The sequence below is a fragment of the Pelobates fuscus genome, chromosome 3, assembly GCF_036172605.1.
Source record: "Pelobates fuscus isolate aPelFus1 chromosome 3, aPelFus1.pri, whole genome shotgun sequence".
NCBI lineage: Eukaryota > Metazoa > Chordata > Amphibia > Anura > Pelobatidae > Pelobates > Pelobates fuscus.
The window spans coordinates 109487747-109511190 of NC_086319.1; the positions used below are offsets into that span (position 1 = coordinate 109487747).

The 23444-nt window shown below is 36.4% G+C and overlaps 1 pseudogene; it reads left to right on the plus strand.

Annotated features, from left to right (window-relative positions):
• Positions 1 to 1614: 1614 nt before the first annotated feature.
• On the plus strand, positions 1615 to 23201 carry LOC134601663 (AF4/FMR2 family member 4-like; annotated as a pseudogene).
• Positions 23202 to 23444: the final 243 nt, after the last annotated feature.

Sequence of the window (23444 nt, forward strand, 5' to 3'; positions counted from 1 at the left end):
CAGTAGATTAATTCACTCTCTGTTTGGTTGAAGTGTATGGTGAATGATAAGGATAATTGTAAATTAGTTTTCTCTGTGTCCAATATCCTGTTTTAATAGCAATTGGTAACTGGTGATTAAAGCCACCAGTGACTAATACTATTTTTTTTGTTTGGTTGAAGTGTATGGTGATTATGGTGAGGGTAAATATACAGTAGCTCCCTTTCTACCCAATATCATACCCTACTAGTAAGACATTAAAATCAACCAGAATTTTTAATCTGGGGGTAGGATAATTACCCAACCTGTTGTAATAAATGATAGTAGCAATCTACATCTAGGATATTGTTATAGCTGTTATGAGTAATGGTAGCGGATAGTTGGATAATATACATTGGTACATATATAAAGGAAAGAAGGGGAAGGAGGGAAGAAAAGAGGAAGGAGACATTATTATGTTTCTTTTTTTTCCCTTTTTTTTCTCTCTCTTTCTTTCTGACACAGAAGAACTATTTTGATGATTAACATAAGCTTGAAGAGGATATTCACAATGTTACACTTTATTCTTCTATATTTTATTTTGAACACGAGTTAGATCCCATATATGGGATTTATTGAAACTTATGATAGATATACACAACTAATTATAAGGATATATATGCAATGTATTATTCCCTTAATTGATAGGAGACTTATTGACCTGATTAATCACAATAGACTAATCTACCCCCTGTATGGTTGAAATGCATGGTGAACTATTGGATTAATGGTGAAGGTAAATGTATATTGGCCTCCTTTCCGCCCAATATTATATTCTATTAGCAAAATATTAAAACCAGCTAAAACTCTCAATTTGGGACAGGATAAATATTCAATCTGCTGTAGTAAATGATAGTAGCAATTAATACCCAAGACAGTGTTACAACTGCTATGACTAAGGGTAATAGATAACTGAGTAATGTATATATAATTCCTCTTCCTTTATTTATTTATTTATTTTCCTTCCCACCCTCGTAGAGTTGACTCTCGTATTAATGGTAATTTATAATAACGGTATAGTCTAATATTGAACTGAGTCTATATATTATTCTGTGACCTCCAACCTCTCCATTCCCCCTCCCCCCCTGTGACCTTATTCCTGCAATCTATGCAGGCCTATCCAAAGGGTAACTATTGGGTTACTTTATTGGAATACCAATGGGAAATTCGTTTTACTTATTGGTATGCTATTCGTGTGTGTTTTGTGTGGAAAGGTTTTTTTTTTTTGTGGTTTTTCTGGCCGATGGAGAGGGGAATTAAGAGCAGTGGAGAATACTTTTCTTTATGATGACACTTAATATTGTCTCATGGAATGTTCAGGGGTTGAACTCACCTCAAAAGAGGGGAGCCGTATATAAATTTCTAAATGAAAATCAAATAGATGTTGCATTTATTCAAGAGACTCATTGGATCAACCCGTCAGATAGATTGTGGAAATTTAAGAAATATCCATGGGTATTTACCTCAAATTTAGAGGGGAAGAAGAAGAAAAGGGGTACTGCAATTATTATTTCCAATAGTCATATAGTAGAAACTATACACTTCTCTTCTGACCCTATGGGTAGATACGTACTCCTAGTGGTCAAAATAGATGGTATGACTTATACCTTGATTAATATCTACGCTCCAAATCGTAATCCAGAAATATTACTTGATCAGATTATGGAAACACTAGATGAACTAGCTAGTGGCAATATAATATTGGGAGGTGACTTTAATAGTGTCATGGATCCAAGAAAGGATAGAAGCTATAAACAAATAGGAAACTCTGTGTCATTAAATAATTATCCATACAATTTAGCAGACATTATTACCAAAAATACTCTTTATGATTGCTGGAGGATATTTAACCCAAATGAAAGGGACTATACCTTCTTTTCTCATGTCCACCAGACTTATTCACGTATCGATATGTTTTTTGTAAAAGTAGACTTCTTAGACTCTATCGTTAAGGCAAGTATTGGTTCTATAACATTATCAGATCATGCCCCTATATTTCTGAAGATTAAATCCAAAGTGAATTGTAGACCTAGGACAAGGTGGAGTCTTAATGAAAGTCTACTGAAAGTTGATCATATCAAAGATTCTATTAAAATGGAAATTGAGAATTTTTTAAAGATTAACAACAATGGAGAGGTCTCGACTCCTATGGTATGGTGTACTCTCAAAAGTTTTATTAGAGGATTATTAATTAAATATGGTTCTGAACTTAAAAGGAAGAAGGGTGATACTCTTCAAAAATTAAGAATTAAATTGGCTGAGAAAGAATACTTAAATAAAAAAGCAACAACTAAAGAACTAACGGAAGAAATAAATAAATTGAAACTATCCATTAAAGATAAAATCTATGACTCAGTAAATAAGAACCTTACACTCCTTAAACAAAGATGGTACCACAATAGTAACAAAATAAATAGAGATCTCTCCAATAAACTTAAAAACTTTAATAAGGATAAATCTATAAAAAAAATAATCTCAGGAGATTCCCACTTAATCCTACCAAATGACATTGCTAGGGCTTTTGTAGATTACTTTTGTAGATTCCTAAGTAGTCTTAAACTCCCCAAAATAAAAACTTCAAATTTAGACAGACTTAATGCCCCAATTCTATTAACGGAGATTATAGAGGCAATAAATAATTTAAAACCTAATAAAGCGCCTGGCCCTGATGGATATCCGGCAATATTTTATAAAACCTTCCTTAGTCCTATTTCCTCTATTCTATTGGAAATGTTTACAAAGGTATCTATAGACTCTCCCTTTCCAAAAGAAATGATGATAGCTTCAATAATACCTATTCCAAAGCCCGACAAAGATCCCACTCTAATTACTAACTATAGACCGATCTCATTGATCAACACGGATATAAAAATCTTTTCCAGTATATTGTCTAATCGACTTAAAGATACTATAAATGATGTGATTGGAGTGGACCAGTCGGGTTTTGTAAGGGGTAGAAGAAGTACTACTGATAATACTCGTAGGATTTTTAATTTAATACACAGAATGGATGAGAATGGACTGGGTTCGGTTGTTATGGCCCTCGATGCCGAAAAGGCCTTTGACAGGGTCAATTGGAGATTCCTTGACTCTGTCATGGGCCAGTTCGGTATCGTGGGCCAATTTAGGAGCAAGACCATGACACTATATAAGAACGCCTCAGCAAAAATTAGTAATCCTTTTTTTGATTCAGATATCTTTGAAATTAATAATGGTACTAGGCAAGGTTGTCCTTTAGCTCCGTTATTATATATATTGTCAATAGAACCACTAGTTACCCTGATTAGGCCAAACATTAACATAAAAGGAGTAGAAACACGAAATAGCGAAGTTAAAATAACTCTTTTTGCGGATGATATTATCCTTATTAGAACCTTCTTGGATTGGTAGAATAAATATGGTTAAAGCATTCTTGATACCGAAACTTTTATATCTTTTTAGGGCAATTCCATTTAGAATTAAGTTAGAAATGCTTAACCGGTTCCAAAATTTATTTTCCAACTACATATGGGCTAATAAACCCCCTAGGATTGCTTTTGAAATACTGCGTAGAAGCTACCTGAAAGGGGGTATAGCTTTTCCTGATGTATATAGGATCTATGAAGCCTGTAAAGCATCTCAGCTTTTAATGTGGATGAATATGGATCAGGACAGCTCACCATGGTTTGGTATAGAACAAGAAAGTAGCCCCAAGTATAAACTACCTATTTTGGTGTGGATAGGCATATTAGATCTAGTTGTATTGGAGAAAAATCATTTTACCAATAACATTTTAAGTGATATGGTTACAACTTCAAAAATACTTATGAAAAAACTTAATTTGAAAGATAAAATATTCTATGATACCCCAATAGAGGTTTTACGTTATATAGTGGTAGATCTAGATATTAAACCCTGGCTTCAACTAGGGATAAGTAAGATTTCAGATATATGTGAAGGATATAAACAGAATACATTTAACCAACTACAATTAAAATATAATATATCTTTAAGTGATACATTTAAATATCTAAGATTAAATAATTTTTTTTATGTCTAAATCAATATGTAAAGAACATTATATAACCTTTCAAATTGCTAATAGCCAAAAAAGGGGAGTATTGCTAGATTTTCTAGATTATTTGATTTATTGGACCAGGATTTCCAAATCTCTTCCTTTAATAAATGGGAGATCGATATTGGTAAATCTATACCTTTTGTAGAATGTATTAGAGGTACTCAACTAGTAAAACAATCTATTCATAATGTATCATTATTGGAAACCCATCTTAAACTAATTTATAGATGGTATCTTGTCCCAGTTAGAATGCACAAGATCGACCCTATTCATAGTGAAATTTGTTGGAGATGTGGATTGAAAGATGGTACAATATATCATATATGGTGGGAATGCCCTAGACTAAACAATTTAAAAATACAGATGCTTGACCTAGTAAAATCTCTATGTCAGGACATAAATGAAATTAGCCCACAAATGTTTTTATTTAATATCGGTCTTCCTACACAGAATAATAGACTTTTGACCCATATTTTCTCTGCAGTCAAAATCAGCATCGCTAGATGTTGGAAATCTCCTATGCCTCCGGACTGGATAGAGATTATGGCTCAAATTGATTCTCAATATAAAATGGAGACGAGCTATGTTTTTAGCTCACAATCTAAGAAAAACTAAAAGGTTTGGTCCCCCTGGACATCCAAATATGTAAGCAAGACTTAGGTATATCTCTGGACTGTTCTGCCCCCTCTCCATTGGCCAAGAGGGAAGATATTCCTTTTCCCTCCTCCTTTTTTTTTTTTTCCTCTTCTTCGTTTTGTCGCTGTATGTCTTGTTTTTAATGTTTATATATAATCTTGATATTTTGAATGTCTCGATAGATATTATCACCCATATTGCACATGTATATTAATATATGATATATTTTTAATTATTGCTACAATTCTTGATATACTTGGATTGATGAGGCTATATGAGACAAACAAATGTGCTTATATGTATTTGTTGAAACTTTTCTGAATAAATATGATAAATATAAAAAAAATGCATGGAAAGTGTTAAAATACCATAATTTGAAATACCCTAGGGCAGTGATTACGAACCTATGGCACGCGTGCCACAGCTGGCATGCCGAGCCCTCTCTGTGGGCACGCAGCCATAGGTTGCCAGATCGCTTATGGGGTCACTGCTGACACCGGTCGGCAGCTTAGGTTCCCCAAGGCGGCAATGCAGAGTAGGCGCCTGCCCAAAACAGCAGGCTCCTACTCAGCTTTCATATCGTTGGTGGGTGAGTGGGATGAAGGGCTGCAAGGGTGTTTTGTGATTTTTGTGGCTTGGCATAGCTGCTGTCCTGAATTTCTGTTTTCATGAGGTAATATATTTTATTAGTGCTTGCTAGCCTTTGTTGTGATATTTCAAATTATTTTCACTGATTTTATAGCGCCATTTTTTACTTGATTTATTTGTACTTTTGCATGATACCTTCATTGTCACCTTCCAACTTAATTTTTGCAATTGATTTGAATTTAAAATGATCACATTGTTAGTGTTTGTATGGCTCCCAGGCACACCAACTCTTATAAATATTCTAATTGAGAAAGGTCTTTGTTTTTTGGTTGATTTGCATTAAGCCATTTTTATTGGATAGGCTATTACATACCTCACTATAAAAGTCCACATTCTATGAAATCTCACAAATTGTACTTAAACCTGTAGAGGACAGTTCAATCTTGTTTTGTGACCAAGAGCAATCTTTGAATTCATAGAGCAGAGTGTTTTGTGATTTGTGTGGCTTGACATGGCTGCTGTCCTGAATTTCTGTTTTCATGAGGTAATATATGTTTGTTTATAGATTTCTGCTTTATTTTAGTAGCTTTAATGTCTTCTATAACAATGTTGTTTTTTTCCATTATCTTCATAGCTTTATGAATTCACAATTACCACTTGTAGTACAAATTGTGTTTTATATTGGTGTGCATGATCCTATATAATGGGATCTTTTAATTGTACAGTAAGATTAAGAACTTGCATTCCCCATTTTAGAAGGAAAATACAACTTCCCTAAATATGTCTAAAGTTTTATATAGTAATTGTTTTCACATTTTGAACTTAAATTCCAGCCATCTCCTCAATCACATTATATTTTAAGGCAATTTGTTTCTTTTAGAAACATACAAATATTCAATATTGGGTTTTGTCAACCTGGAATGGAGAGGAAAATAACTTAAGCCCATTACATATTAAACTTTTATTGTAACCTTCCAACTTGATTTTTGAAATAGATATGAATTAAAATTGATTATATTGTTAGTGTTTTCATGGCTTGCAGGCATACTAACTCCTACAAATATTCTAATTGAGGAAGGTTAATGTCTTTGGTTGATTTATCTTAAGCAATTTTTAATGGATAGGCTACTTACTACATACCTGACCATAAAAGTCCACATTTTATGAAATCTCACAAATTGAAACTAAACCTGTAGAGGACAGTTCAGTCTTGTTTTGTGCAAATTTTGACTTCAAACAGCAGTGTGTTTTTTGATGCTTGTGGCTTTACACATTGTGAACTTAAATTCCAGTCATCTCCTCCATCACATTATATTTGAATATAATTTAATTATTTTAGAAACAAAATCTGTTCAAATTTCCACTATAAAGAAAGTTCTAACTGTTCTCAGTTTCATTTTGTGTTTTGGTCTACCTGGAATTCTATGAAAAATAAATTATTATATTATATATTATACCTTCATTGTCACCATCCAACTTAATTTTTGCAATTGATTTGAATATAAAATGATCATATTGTTAGTGTTTTTATTGCTCATAGGCACACCAACTCTTGAAAATATACTCTAATTGAGGAAAGTTATTGTCTTTGTTTTTGGTTTATTTGCATTTAGACATTTTTAATGGGTAGGCTACTACATACCTGACTATAAAAGTTCATATTCTATGAAATCTCTCAAATTGTACTTAAACCTGTAGAGGACAGTTCAGTCTTGTTTTGTGACCAAGAGCAATCATTGAATTCATACAGCAGTGTGTTTTGTGATTTTTGTGGCTTTACATGGCTGCTGTCCTGAATTTCTGTTTTCATGAGGTAATATATTATATTATATATATATATGTCTTCTATAACAATGTTGTTTTTTTCCATAATCTTCATAGCTTTATGAATTCACAATTACCACTTGTAGTACAAATTGTGTTTATATTGGTCTGCATGATCCAATATAATGGGATCTTTTAATTGTACAGTAAGATTAAGTACTTATATTCCCCATTTTAGAAAGAAAATACAACTTCCCTAAATATTTCTAAAGTTTTATATAGTAATAGTTTTCACGTGAACTTAAATTCCAGTCATCTCCTCAATCACATTATATTTGATTATAATTTAATTATTTTAGAAACAAAATCTGTACAATTTCCACTTCAGAAGAATGTGCTAACTGTTCTCAGTTTCATATTGTGTTTTGGTCTACCTGGAATGCTGTGAAAAATCAATGATTTATTTATTATTTTATTTATAAAATATTTTACCAGGAAAGATACATTGAGATTTGTCTTGTTTTCAAGTATGTCCTGGGTCCACAAATCATTTTATTCCATTATATATTATAAATTCATTGTCACCTTCCAACTTAATTTTTGTAATTGATTTGAATTTAAATTGATCACATTGTTAGTGTTTTTATTGCTCGCAGAACACCTGTAAAGGACAGCTTAGTTTACTATTATCAAGTGCAAACTAAATTCCTAGAGTAGTGTGTTTTGTGATTTATGTGGCTTGACATGGCTTCTTTTGGAAATTGAGGTAATATATTTTTGCTGATAGATGTCTGCCTCTTTTTAGTATCTATAATGTCCTTTATAGCAATGTTTTTTTTTTTGTTCATTGTATTTGTTGCTTTATCAATGTCAGAAATTGCAATTAATTTAATTTTAACTTTTCTTTTAGTCTGACCCTCCATCATCAAATAAGTGGCACTTGGGTAACTGGTTGAAGAAGGGGAATCTACACAAAGTGTCTCTTGCATCTTCATTAGATACTAATATGGTATCATCCCATGGATACAACAAGGAGAATCAAGAGCAGGGCACTAGAGCAGGAAATACAGAATCATGTGGTCCAAAGGAGTTTACCACTTCTTTTACCCCCACCCGAGACACCAAGAATGCACAAAAAGGCTCTGAAAGCAGACGAGGCAGAAAGAAGTCTCCATCTCAATTTCAAAACACCACACTAAGGAGAGATATTTTGAAAGTCCAGACATTTTCGAAAGGAATCTGTAGAGGCACCACGAGATGGACTCAAAATAGAGAGTGTTCCTCTAAAACTCTCTATTGATGAGGATGATAGTTTTTTTCACTTTTCATCATTGTTTACTCCTATGAAGAAGCTTCTTTCACCCCTTAGAGACCCAGAGGATCAGTTATCTCTTATTGTAAAGACTGGCTTAACCCTGTTATCCCCAATACCTGGACAGCCTTACAAAAAATCAGGGCAGCCCAAAGTTGAAAAGACAGAACCTGAGAAGCAACAAAAAGAGACCAAGAAGCAGACAGTGAAGAGCTCCAACAATGGGAAGTGGAAGCACATGGTACGTAATCTTATCACATGCACATAGAATAGTTTTGTTTTTCACATAGTCTGCATAGCTTTGTAAATGTCAAAATTTACGATCAATTATTTTTTTAACTTTGATTTATTTATTTTTTTAGGCTGACCTTTCATCTTTAAATAAGTGGCAGTTGGGGCAGGGCACTGAAGCAGGTTATACAGAATCAAGTAGCCCAAAGGAGTCCACCACTTCCTCTACCCCCATCCAAAACACCAACACTGCACAAAAAGGCAATGAAAGCAGCCAGGGCAGGCATAAGTCTCCAGCTCAATATGAGAGCACAACACAAAGGAGAACTTTGTCCAAAAAAGCTGAAAAGGCATCTGTTGAAGCACACAAAATATAAATTGCTACTACAGCAGAAATTACTACAAATATGCCCCCTAACAGACCCAATGCTTCTACAAATGGCTCTCACAAACCCAACATGAAGAAAGAACCCAAATCCTCTCCCTGCCTTGTAGCAGAGAATAAAAAGTCTAAGTCTTTACCTAAATCCCTTCAGAAGTCCAGAGAGTTTGTTAAAACATCTTTAGTCCAAACGTCTAAAAATTCAGAGAGCAATAGAACATCTCCTCTAAAACCCTCCATTGAGCAGGAAGATATTTTTTATCGCTCATTATTAACTCCTATGAAGGGGCTTCTTTCACCCCTTAGTGACCCTGAGGATCAGTTACCTCTTATTGTAAAAAAGGACTCAAACCTGTTGTCCCAGATTCCTGGATGGCCGTACAAAAATGCAGAGCAGCCCATGACTGAAAAGATTGCACCTAAGCAGCACCCAAAAGAGACCCAGAAACAGACCGAGCAAAGCTTCAATAAGGGGAAGCGGACGCACAAGGTTAGTAATCTCAACACGTACACAAAGAATTGTTTTGAAAATGATTTATTTTGTTTTCTTTTTCTATCCCAAAACACCACATAATTTTAAAATTATAGTAAAATTAACTTTATATCTCTTTCCGGTTTAACTTGCTTTCACATCTCTAACTTTTTCATAATGAATAGAGGGGTTTGGTCCCTACTGTAATTTTACTCCTGGACCAAAGACACATGATTTTATTCCAGAAATGTCATCTGTCCTTGTGTGGATATTTGTTTTTGTTTTACACTTTCACTATTCTGACCACTAGCATAAGTTGCATTGGTTACTGAAGTTTTCCTAAACAAATATATTTTCCCACTGTAATGGGGTTCTCAATATTGTCTCATTTTGTGTTATTTGCAAACCTAGTTCTCCAAACAATTGATTTGTGTGCTGTCTAAATAGCCATTGTAATGTTTCTTCAAGGACATCAAATTGAAACTGAACAAAGCTTTGTTATACTCTTGGCTAGGTGTCCCAAGTTTCCATTCAGATTAATATAAATAATAAATGTTAAGATTTATTGACTGACATGAATTCAATAGAAAATTCAGATTTTTATTTTTTCTAAATAAGGGTGTCTTTAAAAACTCGAGCTTTGCACTGTGATTGGATATTTTAAAATATTTTATATTTATAGAATATGTACATTTTTTTTAACAGAATGATGAAGAATTAAAGGGTAATGATGCCAAGAAACAAAAAGTAGAAGAAAAGACCACAAACTACAAAGTGCCCAGTAAAGAGTAAGTACTATATCTGATCTTGTTTATTCATTCACTATGTGTGTATGTTTGTATTGTGTGTGCGTCTGTGTAACCTCTCATGTACATTGTGTTGCAACACCTCATTAATATATTTGTTTTTTCATGTTTCAGGTTGTCAAAACCAAATCCTGTAAAGGAAAGAGAGTTACTGCCTTCACCTGCAACCCCTGCTCTACAGAAAGATTTCAAGTCTGAACATGGGTCTCGAAAAATAACCATTAGCCAGTCTTCATCTCAGAAATCCAGCAGCAGTGGCAGCACAAAGGATAGTGGCACCAAAAGTAAGTATTCTGATAAGCAAAGAAAAAGTAGCACCGAGGAGACAAAGGTAAACATTGCAATGGTTTTCCAGACAGAAATTCTTAGGGATGATAGTTTCAAAAACCTGATTTGCCCAAGTTAATATCTTAAGGGATTGTTAACCCCTTAAGACCGCAGCCAAATGTACAAGTTGTGATCCAAAAAAAATGTAAACAAACCACAGAATTTTACTATATGTCTGTTCAACAATAATTTACCTCTTTCATACTAAGTGCACCCACACTTATTATATATCATTTTGTTCAGGGGAAACAGGGCTTTCATTTAATATCAAACATTCATGTATGGAACTCCATTTTATATGAATAAAATCTAAAAAAACTTGAAAAAATTATTATTATGTTATTTTTCAATTTCAGCATGGCAATTTAACTGTTAATGTCAGAATACTATTCGGTTTTCCTGCAATAAAACATACATATTTGTATTCAGAAATGTCTCACGAGTAAAACAGTACCCCCCATGTATAGGTTTTATGGGGTTTTGGAAAGTTACAGGGTCAAATATACGACTTGTCCATTATTTTATTTTCTGCATAGAAATTTGACAGATTGGTTTGAGTGACCTAGGTTGCCTTTTAGACCGTATGGCAGCCCAGAAATGAAAATTACCCCCATCATGGCATACCATTTGAAAAAGTAGACATCCCAGGGTATTCAAAATGGGGTATGGCCAGTCTTTTGTAGTAGCCACTTGGGCACAAACCCTAGCCAAAGTTAGCGGTTTTTTTTGTGTTTTCTTTTTTTTACATAAAATCTGTACTTTCACTGATAATATTATTGTTAGTATATAGTTTACTGCCCTGAAACACTCCTAGTTCTGCTCAGTGATGTCTCACGAGCGCCATGGTACCCCCCATGTATAGGTTTTATGGGGTTTTGGAAAGTTTCAGGGTCATATATACGGCTTATCCATTTATGCTTTTTCACCTTGAAATTTGTCAGATTAGTTTGCAGTGTCCAGGCTGCCTTTGAGACCGTATGGCAGCCAAGAAATGAAAATTACCCCCATCATGGCATACCATTTGAAAAAGTAGACATCCCAGGGTATTCAAAATGGGGTATGCCCAGTCTTTTCTAGTAGCCACTTGGGCACAAACCCTAGCCAAATTTAGTGTTTGTTTGTTTTTTTTGCATTTTTCACATAAAATCTGTACTTTCACTGATAATATTATTGTTAGTATATAGTTTACTGCCCTGAAACACTCCTAGTTCTGCTCAGTGAGGTCTCACGAGCGCCATGGTACCCCCCATGTATAGGTTTTATGGGGTTTTGAAAAGTTTCAGGGTCATATATACGGCTTATCCATTTATGCTTTTTCACCTTGAAATTTGTCAGATTAGTTTGCAGTGTCCAGGCTGCCTTTGAGACCGTATGGCAGCCAAGAAATGAAAATTACCCCCATCATGGCATACCATTTGAAAAAGTAGACATCCCAGGGTATTCAAAATGGGGTATGCCCAGTCTTTTGTAGTAGCCACTTGAGCACAAACCCTAGCCAAATTTGGTGTTTGGTTTTTTTTTTTGCATTTTTCACATAAAATCTGTACTTTCACTGATAATATTATTGTTAGTATATAGTTTACTGCCCTGAAACACTCCTAGTTCTGCTCAGTGAGGTCTCACGAGCGCCATGGTACCCCCCATGTATAGGTTTTATGGGGTTTTGGAAAGTTTCAGGGTCATATATACGGCTTATCCATTTATGCTTTTTCACCTTGAAATTTGTCAGATTAGTTTGCAGTGTCCAGGCTGCCTTTGAGACCGTATGGCAGCCAAGAAATGAAAATTACCCCCATCATGGCATACCATTTGAAAAAGTAGACATCCCAGGGTATTCAAAATGGGGTATGCCCAGTCTTTTCTAGTAGCCACTTGGGCACAAACCCTAGCCAAATTTGGTGTTTGTTTGTTTTTTTTGCATTTTTCACATAAAATCTGTACTTTCACTGATAATATTATTGTTAGTATATAGTTTACTGCCCTAAAACACTCCTAGTTCTGCTCAGTGAGGTCTCACGAGCGCCATGGTACCCCCCATGTATAGGTTTTATGGGGTTTTGGAAAGTTTCAGGGTCATATATACGGCTTATCCATTTATGCTTTTTCACCTTGAAATTTGTCAGATTAGTTTGCAGTGTCCAGGCTGCCTTTGAGACCGTATGGCAGCCAAGAAATGAAAATTACCCCCATCATGGCATACCATTTGAAAAAGTAGACATCCCAGGGTATTCAAAATGGGGTATGCCCAGTCTTTTCTAGTAGCCACTTGGGCACAAACCCTAGGCAAATTTAGTGTTTGTTTGTTTTTTTTGCATTTTTCGCATAAAATCTGTACTTTCACTGATAATATTATTGTTAGTATATAGTTTACTGCCCTGAAACACTCCTAGTTCTGCTCAGTGAGGTCTCACGAGCGCCATGGTACCCCCCATGTATAGGTTTTATGGGGTTTTGGAAAGTTTCAGGGTCATATATACGGCTTATCCATTTATGCTTTTTCACCTTGAAATTTGTCAGATTAGTTTGCAGTGTCCAGGCTGCCTTTGAGACCGTATGGCAGCCAAGAAATGAAAATTACCCCCATCATGGCATACCATTTGAAAAAGTAGACATCCCAGGGTATTCAAAATGGGGTATGCCCAGTCTTTTCTAGTAGCCACTTGGGCACAAACCCTAGCCAAATTTAGTGTTTGTTTGTTTTTTTTGCATTTTTCACATAAAATCTGTACTTTCACTGATAATATTATTGTTAGTATATAGTTTACTGCCCTGAAACACTCCTAGTTCTGCTCAGTGAGGTCTCACGAGCGCCATGGTACCCCCATGTATAGGTTTTATGGTGTTTTGGAAAGTTACACGGTCATATATACGGCTTATCCATTTAGGCTTTATTACATTGAAATTTGGCAAAGTGATTTTCTGGGCCTATATCACATTTGAGAGAGCATGGCAGCCTGGGTAATAACATTTCCACTATTATGGCATACCATTTTCAAAAGTAGGCAACCCAGAGTATAAGAAATGGTGCATTGCAAGATGTTTGGTCTAACCACTTTATCAGAAATGAAGGGCCCACATAGGGGTTATAGCTTTATTTGTGCTTTTTCACGCACATGAACTCCATTTTCACAGGACATTTCATATTCCTGATATGAGTTATTGCAACAAAGCCTCACTATTTGTATTTAACATTGTCTCCTGAATGTAACAGTACCCCCATGTACTAGATTCTCTGTTTTGGGGGGGAAGTCATGGGGACAAAAATATTAGATGTCCTTTTCAAAGTTGGCAATTTAACAAAGTGATTTTCTGGGTCTATCTCGCCTTTGAGAGAGCATGGCAGCCTGGGTAATAACATTCCCACCGTTATGGCAAACCATTTTCAAAAGTAGGCACCCCAGAGTATAACAAATGGCATAATTTGAGATGTTAGGTCTAGCCATTTTAACAGAAATGCTGGGCCCATGTAGCGATTTCTATTTTGATTTTTGTCTTTTTAATCAGATAAATAGCATTTTCACTGGAAATGTCATAATACAGATATTAGTTAGTGCACTAGAGACTTGGTATTTTGATTTAACACTGTCTTCTGAATATAACGGTACCCCCACGTACTATTATTTCAGATTTTACTGATAAGTCACAGGGCGAAATATATTAGATGCCCTTTCAGCTTGTAAGTTTGCCAATATTATTTTCTGGGCCTATGTAGCTTTTCAGAGAGTATGGCAGCCTGGGTAATAACATTCCCACCGTTATGGCAAACCATTTTCAAAAGTAGGCACCCCAGAGTATAACAAATGGCATAATTTGAGATGTTAGGTCTAGCCATTTTAACAGAAATGCTGGGCCCATGTAGTGATTTCTAGTTTGATTTTTGTCTTTTTAATCAGATAAATAGCATTTTCACTGGAAATGTCATAATCCTGATATTAGTTAGTGCACTAGAGACTTAGTATTTTGATTTAACACTGTCTTTTGAATATAACAGTACCTACATGTACCATGTTTCCAGGTTTTTATTATATCACATGAATAGAACAGTACCCCACATACACTTTGATCTGAAGGCAGAGAGAGGCAGATAGATCTTTGATATCACATAGAGAGTCACTGTGCGAAAAGTTTGAGAAGTAAAAAAAACGAAAAAAAAAAACTATTTTTTGTAACCCTTTCAGTGCTAATCACAGCATTAACCCTGTGATCAGTTTTTTATTGGGAAGTCACATTTCAAGTACTACAAATGTAGTATTTTGAGTTGTTTGGTGTAGCCACTTTAGAATGGCTAGCGTAAACAGGGACAGGCCAAGGTCAGGGGAATCCAGAATTCAGAGTAGTCGGTAAAACAAGCCAATGGGTCGGTACAGGCAGCTAACAAAGCGTAGTCAGGACAAGCCGAGGTCAGAAATCCAGGTAAATCAAGCAAACAAACTGCCAAAGTCCCATACAGAGTGATTCAGAAATTCAGCTCTGTATGGTAGACTTTGAAACAGTCTGTTATGCAGAGGGCGGGTAGAGATGGGCAGGTTGGACAATAAAAACTGGAGTCCTTTCGGACTCCTTTCTTGTAGCAAACACGGCACTTTTTTTGGGGAGCTTTTTTACTAGGGGTGGATGGGATTCGGGAAGGGAAGTGTTTGCCACAAAGTCTTTGGAGATCTCCTGATTCCAAAGTGGGATTGGGGGGCTGGGTAAATAACATACGGGACAAAATGCTTAATGTGAATTCGAGGAAAGGGCAGGGCCTACCTATGACCTCTTTTGTATAGAGGACATAGGCATTGAAAATTGCAATCTGGCTCACGTAGATTGCAATTTTCTTGTACCAGGTCCTAGTTTTTCGGTTCACCAGATAGGGCTGTATGCATTGGTCAGCCAAGTCTACTCCCCCCATAAACTTGCTGTAGTCTACAATGCACTTCGGCTTTTCCAGATGCTCAGTGCTACCTCTCACAGACACTGGCACTGTACTTTCGTCATGCATCGTAGACAGCATGTATACATCTTTCCTATCTCTGAAGCGAAGAGCAAGCAACTCATCCTGGCGGAGAGCTGAAGAGGAACCTCTACTGCTTCTGCCACTTGCCAGGGCTTGGGGGAAACCCCTGCGATTCTTCCTCACTGTGCCACAGGCTAGGGTTTCAAAACAATATAAATTTTTAAATAATTCTATACTGGTATAATAATTGTCAACCCATAGCCTATATCCCTTATTCAACAAGGGAAGGATTAGATCCCAAACAATCTTGCCACTTGTACCCACAGAATCAGGGCATCCTGGTGGGTCAAGATGGCTATCCTTCCCCTGGTAAATGCGAAACGCCCATGTGTAACCAGTACAGGATTCACATAATTTATAAAATTTAACGCCATATCGGGACCGCTTCGATGGAATATATTGCTTAAATAGCAGTCGACCTTTAAATTTCATAAGGGACTCGTCAATTGAAATATCTTTATCGGGGACATAATTTTCCGAAAATTTGTCTGACAGGAGTTGAATAAAGGGCCGAATTTTATATAGCCTGTCAAACAGTGGGTCGTTTCTAGGGGGACACAGCGAGTTATCATTAAAATGAAGGAATCGCAGCAGTTGCAGGTAGCGATCCCTCAACATAACCTCAGGGAAAAGAGGTGTAGCCAGGATACGTTGCTTGCTCCAGTAGGACCTGATACTGGGCTTTTTTACAATACCCATCATTAGGGTTAAAGCCCAAAACCGCTTCATCTCTGCGACATCCGTGGGTCTCCACATATTCCTGCGACCATGATGGGACCCCGGATGTGCAGAGAGATACTGCATAGCAAACAAATTCGTTTGCTGAGCCATGAGCTCAAATATATCGTCTGACATAAAGAGCTCAAAAAAACGAATTGGCTCGCAGTCGTCCACTGTTACAGTGATGCCAGGTGTAACAGTGAACGGCGGTATTTCTGGGGCCATCATATTTGGAGGCACCCAGTCTCCGCCTGGCATTGGGCTTGCTGAGCGTCCTCTTGTGAGTGGTGGTGGGGCACCATCACTTGAGGTCTCACTCAGAGGCTCAATGTCAGAGGCAGTGATAGTGTCACTGTCTTGCAGAGTGTCACTATCACTGCCTGCCAGAATGGCATACGCCTCCTCGGCTGAGTAGCGACGTGCCATTCTAGGGGGACAAATTAATTAATTTATATACTAAAGTGGGTAATTAATTATCTACCTGCCTAACACCTACTACCCGCCCTCAAAAAATAATATAAATGTACTGATCACAGTATAGGCAGCTGCAATCAGTACACTGAAAGGGTTATTTTCAGATCTATAAAAATAACCCTAAAAAAAAGTCAGTCTGATCAGAGAGCCCTCTGATCACAGTGATCACTGATACAGTACTGTACAGCAGATAAACTGTACAGTTTAGTGATCACGGCAGCGGGGAAAGGGTTAAGGGAGATTTGGGTTGCTGCGACTGACACAAAGGGTCAAAAAAAATTAGAAATAATTTTTTTGACCCAAAAAAGTTTTTAAAACTGAAAGGGTTATTTTTTGATCTGTAAAAATAACCCTAAAAAAGGTCAGTCTGATCAGAGAGCCCTCTGATCACAGTGATCACTGATACAGTACTGTACAGCAGATATACTGTACAGTATAGTGATCACGGCAGCGGGGAAAGGGTAATGGAGATTTGGGTTGCTGCGACTGACACAAAGGGTCAAAAAAAATTAGAAATAATTTTTTTGACCCAAAAAAGTTTTTAAAACTGAAAGGGTTATTTTTTGATATGTAAAAATAACCCTAAAAAAGGTCAGTCTGATCAGAGAGCCCTCTGATCACAGTGATCACTGATACAGTACTGTACAGCAGATATACTGTACAGTATAGTGATCACGGCAGCGGAAAAAGGGTAATGGAGATTTGGGTTGCTGCGACTGACACAAAGGATCAAAAAAAATTAGAAATAATTTTTTTTTGATCCAAAAAAATAATAATAAATAAATGCCCTAATCAGGTTGATCACAGTAATATGCTGTGATCAGCACTGAAAGGGTTAAATAAAATATAAATTTTAAAACTTTGAAAAAAAATTTAAACTTTCTTTTTCCACAGGAGCTGCAAAAACCACGATCTCTCTGCCTCTCTCTCTCAGATCGAAGTGAGGTGAGGAGAGGGGCAGAGACAATGTGTCAGCCAGTGATCTGAGATCATTGGCTGACACATACTAACAGTGATCACAGTGACTGGCTGTCACTGTGATCACCTCCTACAGATCGCGGTAATTGGCCACAGGGGGATGCCTGGGAGGTACAGGCATGCCCCCACCGCGATCTGTAGGGGGCTAATGGCTGCAGTTACATGTGTCAGCCAATGGGCTGACACATAGTAACACTGATCGCACTGACAGGCTATGGCAGCCTGTCAGTGTGATCAGACTGCAGCCTGACAGTTCAGATCGCGGTCACTGACCCCAGGGGGGCTGCCTGGGGGGCCAGGCATGTCCCCCGACCGCGATCTGCTGCAGAAGAATGCGGCCGGCTCCATGTGTCAGCCGATTTCAAATCGGCTGACACATGGTAAATACCGATCGCAGTGACAGCCTGTCACTGCGATCGGAAGCTGCAGACCGCGGTCCCCAGGCACAGGGGGGCTGCCTGGGGGGCCAGGCATGCCCCCCGACCGCGATCTGCAGCGGCCATGTTCCGCCGGCCACGTGGGGCTGAAGACCGCCCAGGACGTACTATGCCGTCCTGCTGCGTTTAGAGCCACCAAAATAAGGACGGCATAGTACGTCCTGCGGTCTTAAGGGGTTAAATCCAACAAATGTCGCATTGTTTGTTTACAAAGTTGAACATGTTTACGTCTTAAACTGAGTAAATCCTTCTTCAATGGTTGTAGTGTGCAGCTGAGTATTGTTAAACCTGTACATCGTCCAATCCAATTGGATTCAGCTACAGACCCTTAGTCTGTAATGAAGTCAATAAGCAACGTAATAGCCGACAATATATTTTCAAGGTTTTATGTGTTGCTTTCAGCCAACATGCGTTTAACTTTAAACCAGTTTCTGGATATAGAACAAAACAGAAGCACATTTCTTACAGTTCTGACAATATAACTTGGTCCATTATGGGACACCCAATGTATTGTTGTGAAGAAGAGTTCCACTGTCTGGATTAGATCTGATTCATAAATAGATAAATAGAATGCCTATTCCACTCAGGTTTTTAATTTATTTAAAGGATTTTCAGTGATGTAGACATCACAATTGGAACAGTTGTAACAACAATATAGTCCGCAAAACTTTACTTTGTGTAATGAATTGTACATTTCTTCCTTTCCAGGATAAACCCTCAGGTAATACAGCTACTGTCGCTTTTGTGCCAGCAATCGATAAAAAATTGTAGAGAGCAAAACTGACCTTCGAAGACAGGTGAGGCATTTGAAATACAAAATCATCTCTTTAACATGGTGTTGTACAGATAGACCTTTATGGTAGTTTATAACATGAAAGCACAAACAAACAAGTTAATTATTTAACATGTTAATCAGCAAAAAATATATTTTTTGACCATATCGGATTTACACCTTAACAATCTCTGGGAAGGACTCTCAAATGGTAACACAAGACAACATGTTTTATCTTTTTTTCATAAAACTAAATAGCATTTTTCTTTTCAAAACTATTTAATGTATCTGCAGTTCTATTCTACTTCAGCTTTTGTTGGATAGAAAAAATAATGCTGACCATGTTGTCCAGCAAGAGCTCACTTTAAAGGTCCCTGGGCTATTATAACTTTTGACTGCTAGTGTTAAACAAACACATTGCTTAAATGAACACATCACATTAGAAAACTCAAAAACACCAAAATTTGTCCATACAACAGATGGCTTTAAAGGTCCCTGTGCTAAAATAACCTTCTAGTTATAAGAGTTCTAGTGTTAAACAAACACATTACCTAACTCTCTCTATTAGATAAATCTTTAAGATTGTAGAAAACTCAAAAACACAAAACAAGTAAATCATTTACAATGTTTGTCAGCAAAATAATATTTTTGATCTACACAATTACAATCTCTGGGGAGGTTTGGGGATGCTGGGGGTAGGTGGTGGCTACAATCTGATCTTAGGGCCCAACTGCCATTGTCTTCTGTCCTTATAAATTGTCATATAGACTTAACTCCGAGAGTCAGTGTAATAATGATTTGTATGCCTTGCTTTGCTCTCCATCACTCAAATGGTTAAACTAGACAATATGTTTTATCACTTATTTCCTTTGCAATGAGTAGTTTCATAAAAAATTGGTATGAAAACATCTCTTAATCCATTTTGTCTCTTCCAGAACCCATTCGGCTGATCACTATCTACTGGAAGCGAAGAGAGTAATGCACAAGGCTGATGCGTTGGTAATGAAGTACCCCCAAATCTTTACAAAGGTGCATTTTACTTTGCTTACGTTTATTCTGGCGGGTGGAAGATAGCGGATTTTGCATGTATTGTTGTAATTTTTCAGTGGGTTTGTCTTTGCATTTTTCTAACCTGGCAAAAAAAAATATCTTTTTTATTTCCTTTGTAGTCAGACAGGTTCGAGAAAGCAGTACTCTACCTTGATGCGGTGCTTTTTTTCATTGAGTGCGGAAACGCTTTAGAGAAGAGTGTTGAAGAATCAAAATCTCCATTTCGGATGTATGGTGAAACATTAGAGTTAATAAAGTATGTATTTTAATTTGAACTTTCATTTTTATGGGATGTGATATGCTTGTAATATTATTACTTGTTAAGCAGTAGTTTGAGGTTTTTTTTTTGTTTTTTGTTTTTTAAATCACTGCCCATGTTTTGTGCAGAGCATCAAGTAATATATTAGAGATAGGAACACTTTTCTGTGGATGCTCTATTTTTATGGCATCCAGCTTAAAACCAAACTAGGCTGTAGGGAAACCAGAACAAGGCGGTGTTAATATTATTAATACTTGCCATAACTCCTGCAGCCTGTGGTGGGTGTCACCTAGCCTTTCCTCTTTGGCCACTGCTCAACTCCTGCTCTTTTGTATTCTATACAGATTAGAATGATGAATTTAAATACTACCAGGGGCTGATGTAGTCTATTCTATTAGGAATCTTAGTAGTGGAAGAATGTTGTTAGAAATGTGTGGCCGCTGTGTGCAGTGAGGCTTGGTGAAAGTAAACGTTAATGTCTTACAAATATACTACTACAACAATTAATTTTACTATATTTTAATAAGTTTGCATTAACTTTCTAGGTACACCTTGAAATTGGCATGCCCTGCAGCCCCTGATGCTACATCAGCTGATAAGAGACTTGCTGTTCTTTGGTATGTATTTTTTCACTCTTGCATTGTAAACCAAAATCACACCATTGTCAGAAAACCATAACCGAGCGTTATCTGATATTAATTCTGAAGGCAGATAGTAGAGCAAATATCTAAAAGTGGAAATATAAGCCATGCTATGTTTTGCCTGTCTCCATGCACAACTTCTTCACTTTCCAGTAGATATGTGTATAAAGTGTATGCCAGTGAGGTAGTCATTGGTTGGACTTAACTAATATGATCTGCTTGGAATAGCCAGTTTGAAACCGGATGCTTGTGAATCATACATTGCGTACCGATACTTCTAAACGTGAACAGATAACTAAAAGTTCTAGGTATATATGGCAGGAGTTTTATAATCAAAGTGCTATTCTCCCTTAAGATTTGCAACCAGTTTGGTAAGCATGGCTACCTGTACTATTAGGAGAAAAATAATACCAGTGTCAACAGTTAGTACCACATTGTTTTTCTTTGCTGGTAGATATTTTAACAAAGAAATTTATCAACTAAGAAAACACTATGCTAAAATGAATCATCCAGCCAGTGAGATACCTGGTCTACTAACTAATACAAATTTTACATGCCGCATATTTTGTGATTTATTTTGTTGTGTCTCCTCAGTCTTTGCTGTCAATCCCTTTTGTACTTGAGGTTATTCAAACTGAAGAAGGAGAGTGCATTGAAATATTCCAAGACATTAACTGAATACTTAAACGTAAGAGCTTTTTCAGAATGGTAGCAATTGTTTGGTATTTCTATATATTGTATTTTTAGGGTCTTTGAGTTATTCTTTTTTTTGTATACTTGTGTTGTCAGTGATTTTGTCTATGACTGATATTTTTGAATAATAATGACTGATTTAAATTGAAATATTTTATAGAGATGTAGATGTAAGGGGTAATTCTTATCAGGTCCATAGTTCAAAGTGCAAATTCTACAATTAAATATTGTACATGATTAAACTTCCATGTACAAATCTTGGGTATTACAGGTACATCTTCACATGTTTATACTTCTGTTTTATACATTTTGTTGGTGATATTATTTGTAGATGTATTCATTACATTTTTTTACTTATCTGAAGTTCACATTAGGAGGATAATAATATACATAATAATAGACTGGTTGTGGTCCTGGAGGATTAAATCATAAAGGCCCACTGTAATTCCAGGGATTTTATTCAATATTTAACATGTTTTTATTTTCCTTTGCAGATCTCTTACGGTAATTCTCAAGCTCCATCTCCTACCAGGGGATGGTAAGACGTTTGCTTTAACTACGTAATTTCATTTCTTTGTAGTTAAATGTTTGGAACATGCCTTGGAAAGTATTTTTGGGCAATATGTGTCTAGAAAACAGAAACTAAAACGTTTTGTGATTTAAAGCAAACCTGCTTTGGCCTAAAATTTTAAATGAACTTCGAAAATGGTGCCCAGGAGACAGCACAACACTCAGGAGTTATAAATAAATGTATATTAAACCACTCAAGTGTTCCTTTTATACCTGCAAGGCATAACATGTGCAAACACGTAAGGTTATGCAGTTATTTATAGGTTTCTTAACATTCAAAATATATGTGTTTTGTATATTTAATCGCTCTGAAATGGAACTGAATACAAGTATAATTATAGGCAGCATGCTCTTTTTTTCTAAAGTTAAGTCCTAACAACATGACTTTTTCATTTATCATACAGCAAATCCGTGAGTATGCCTTTCCCAATGTCTCCGAAGCTGTCTCCCGGCAACTCTAATAGCTATTCCTCCAATGTGTCCAATACTACTGGAGACACGTCATTTGTGACTATGCCACAGAAGATTCACCAGATGACAGCCAGCTATGTCCAGGACACGTCCAACTTCCTTTATGCCACTGAAATTTGGGACCAAGCAGAACAACTCTGCAGAGAGCAAAGTGGTAAGGTTTCTTATTATTTACATAATATGTAATAAACTGCTTAGTTTCTCTGAATTGTTTATTATATTTATTCTAGATTAAAGGGCTGCAATAGTTTACAATTACAATTGCAACTACTAGTATAGACATACTTTAAAAAGATGAGGAAGTCCTTGCTCTGATTTTAGTCTAGATACAGGAATTCACCTAGGCATGGAATATTATAACTAGAAAAGAAGAATATTGGCCTCATATTTACATTTTATCTATTTTTTTTCTCCAGAATTTTTTTCTGAACTGGATAAAGTTATGGGTCCCCTGATCTTTCATTCTAGCACCATCCCAGATCTGGTACGCTACACCCGTCAAGGCCTGCACTGGTTACGACTTGATGCCAAGTTGGAACATTAAGGATCGCAACCCACTTGAATGTTTTCTTGCTGCCTCTAATTGTATCCACAACACTGTGTTTTGTTGAGATTGGAAGACTGACATAATTTACAGACTGTCTGGTCACGATGGACAAAGAATTCTGCACGTCTTCTTTTCAGACATATCCATTAAAAATAAGCTTTGCTGTTCATCTTGCTAAAAGACACCATCTTCATTTTTATTTACAAATAAATTATTTAAAAATTCATGAGGAATCAAAAT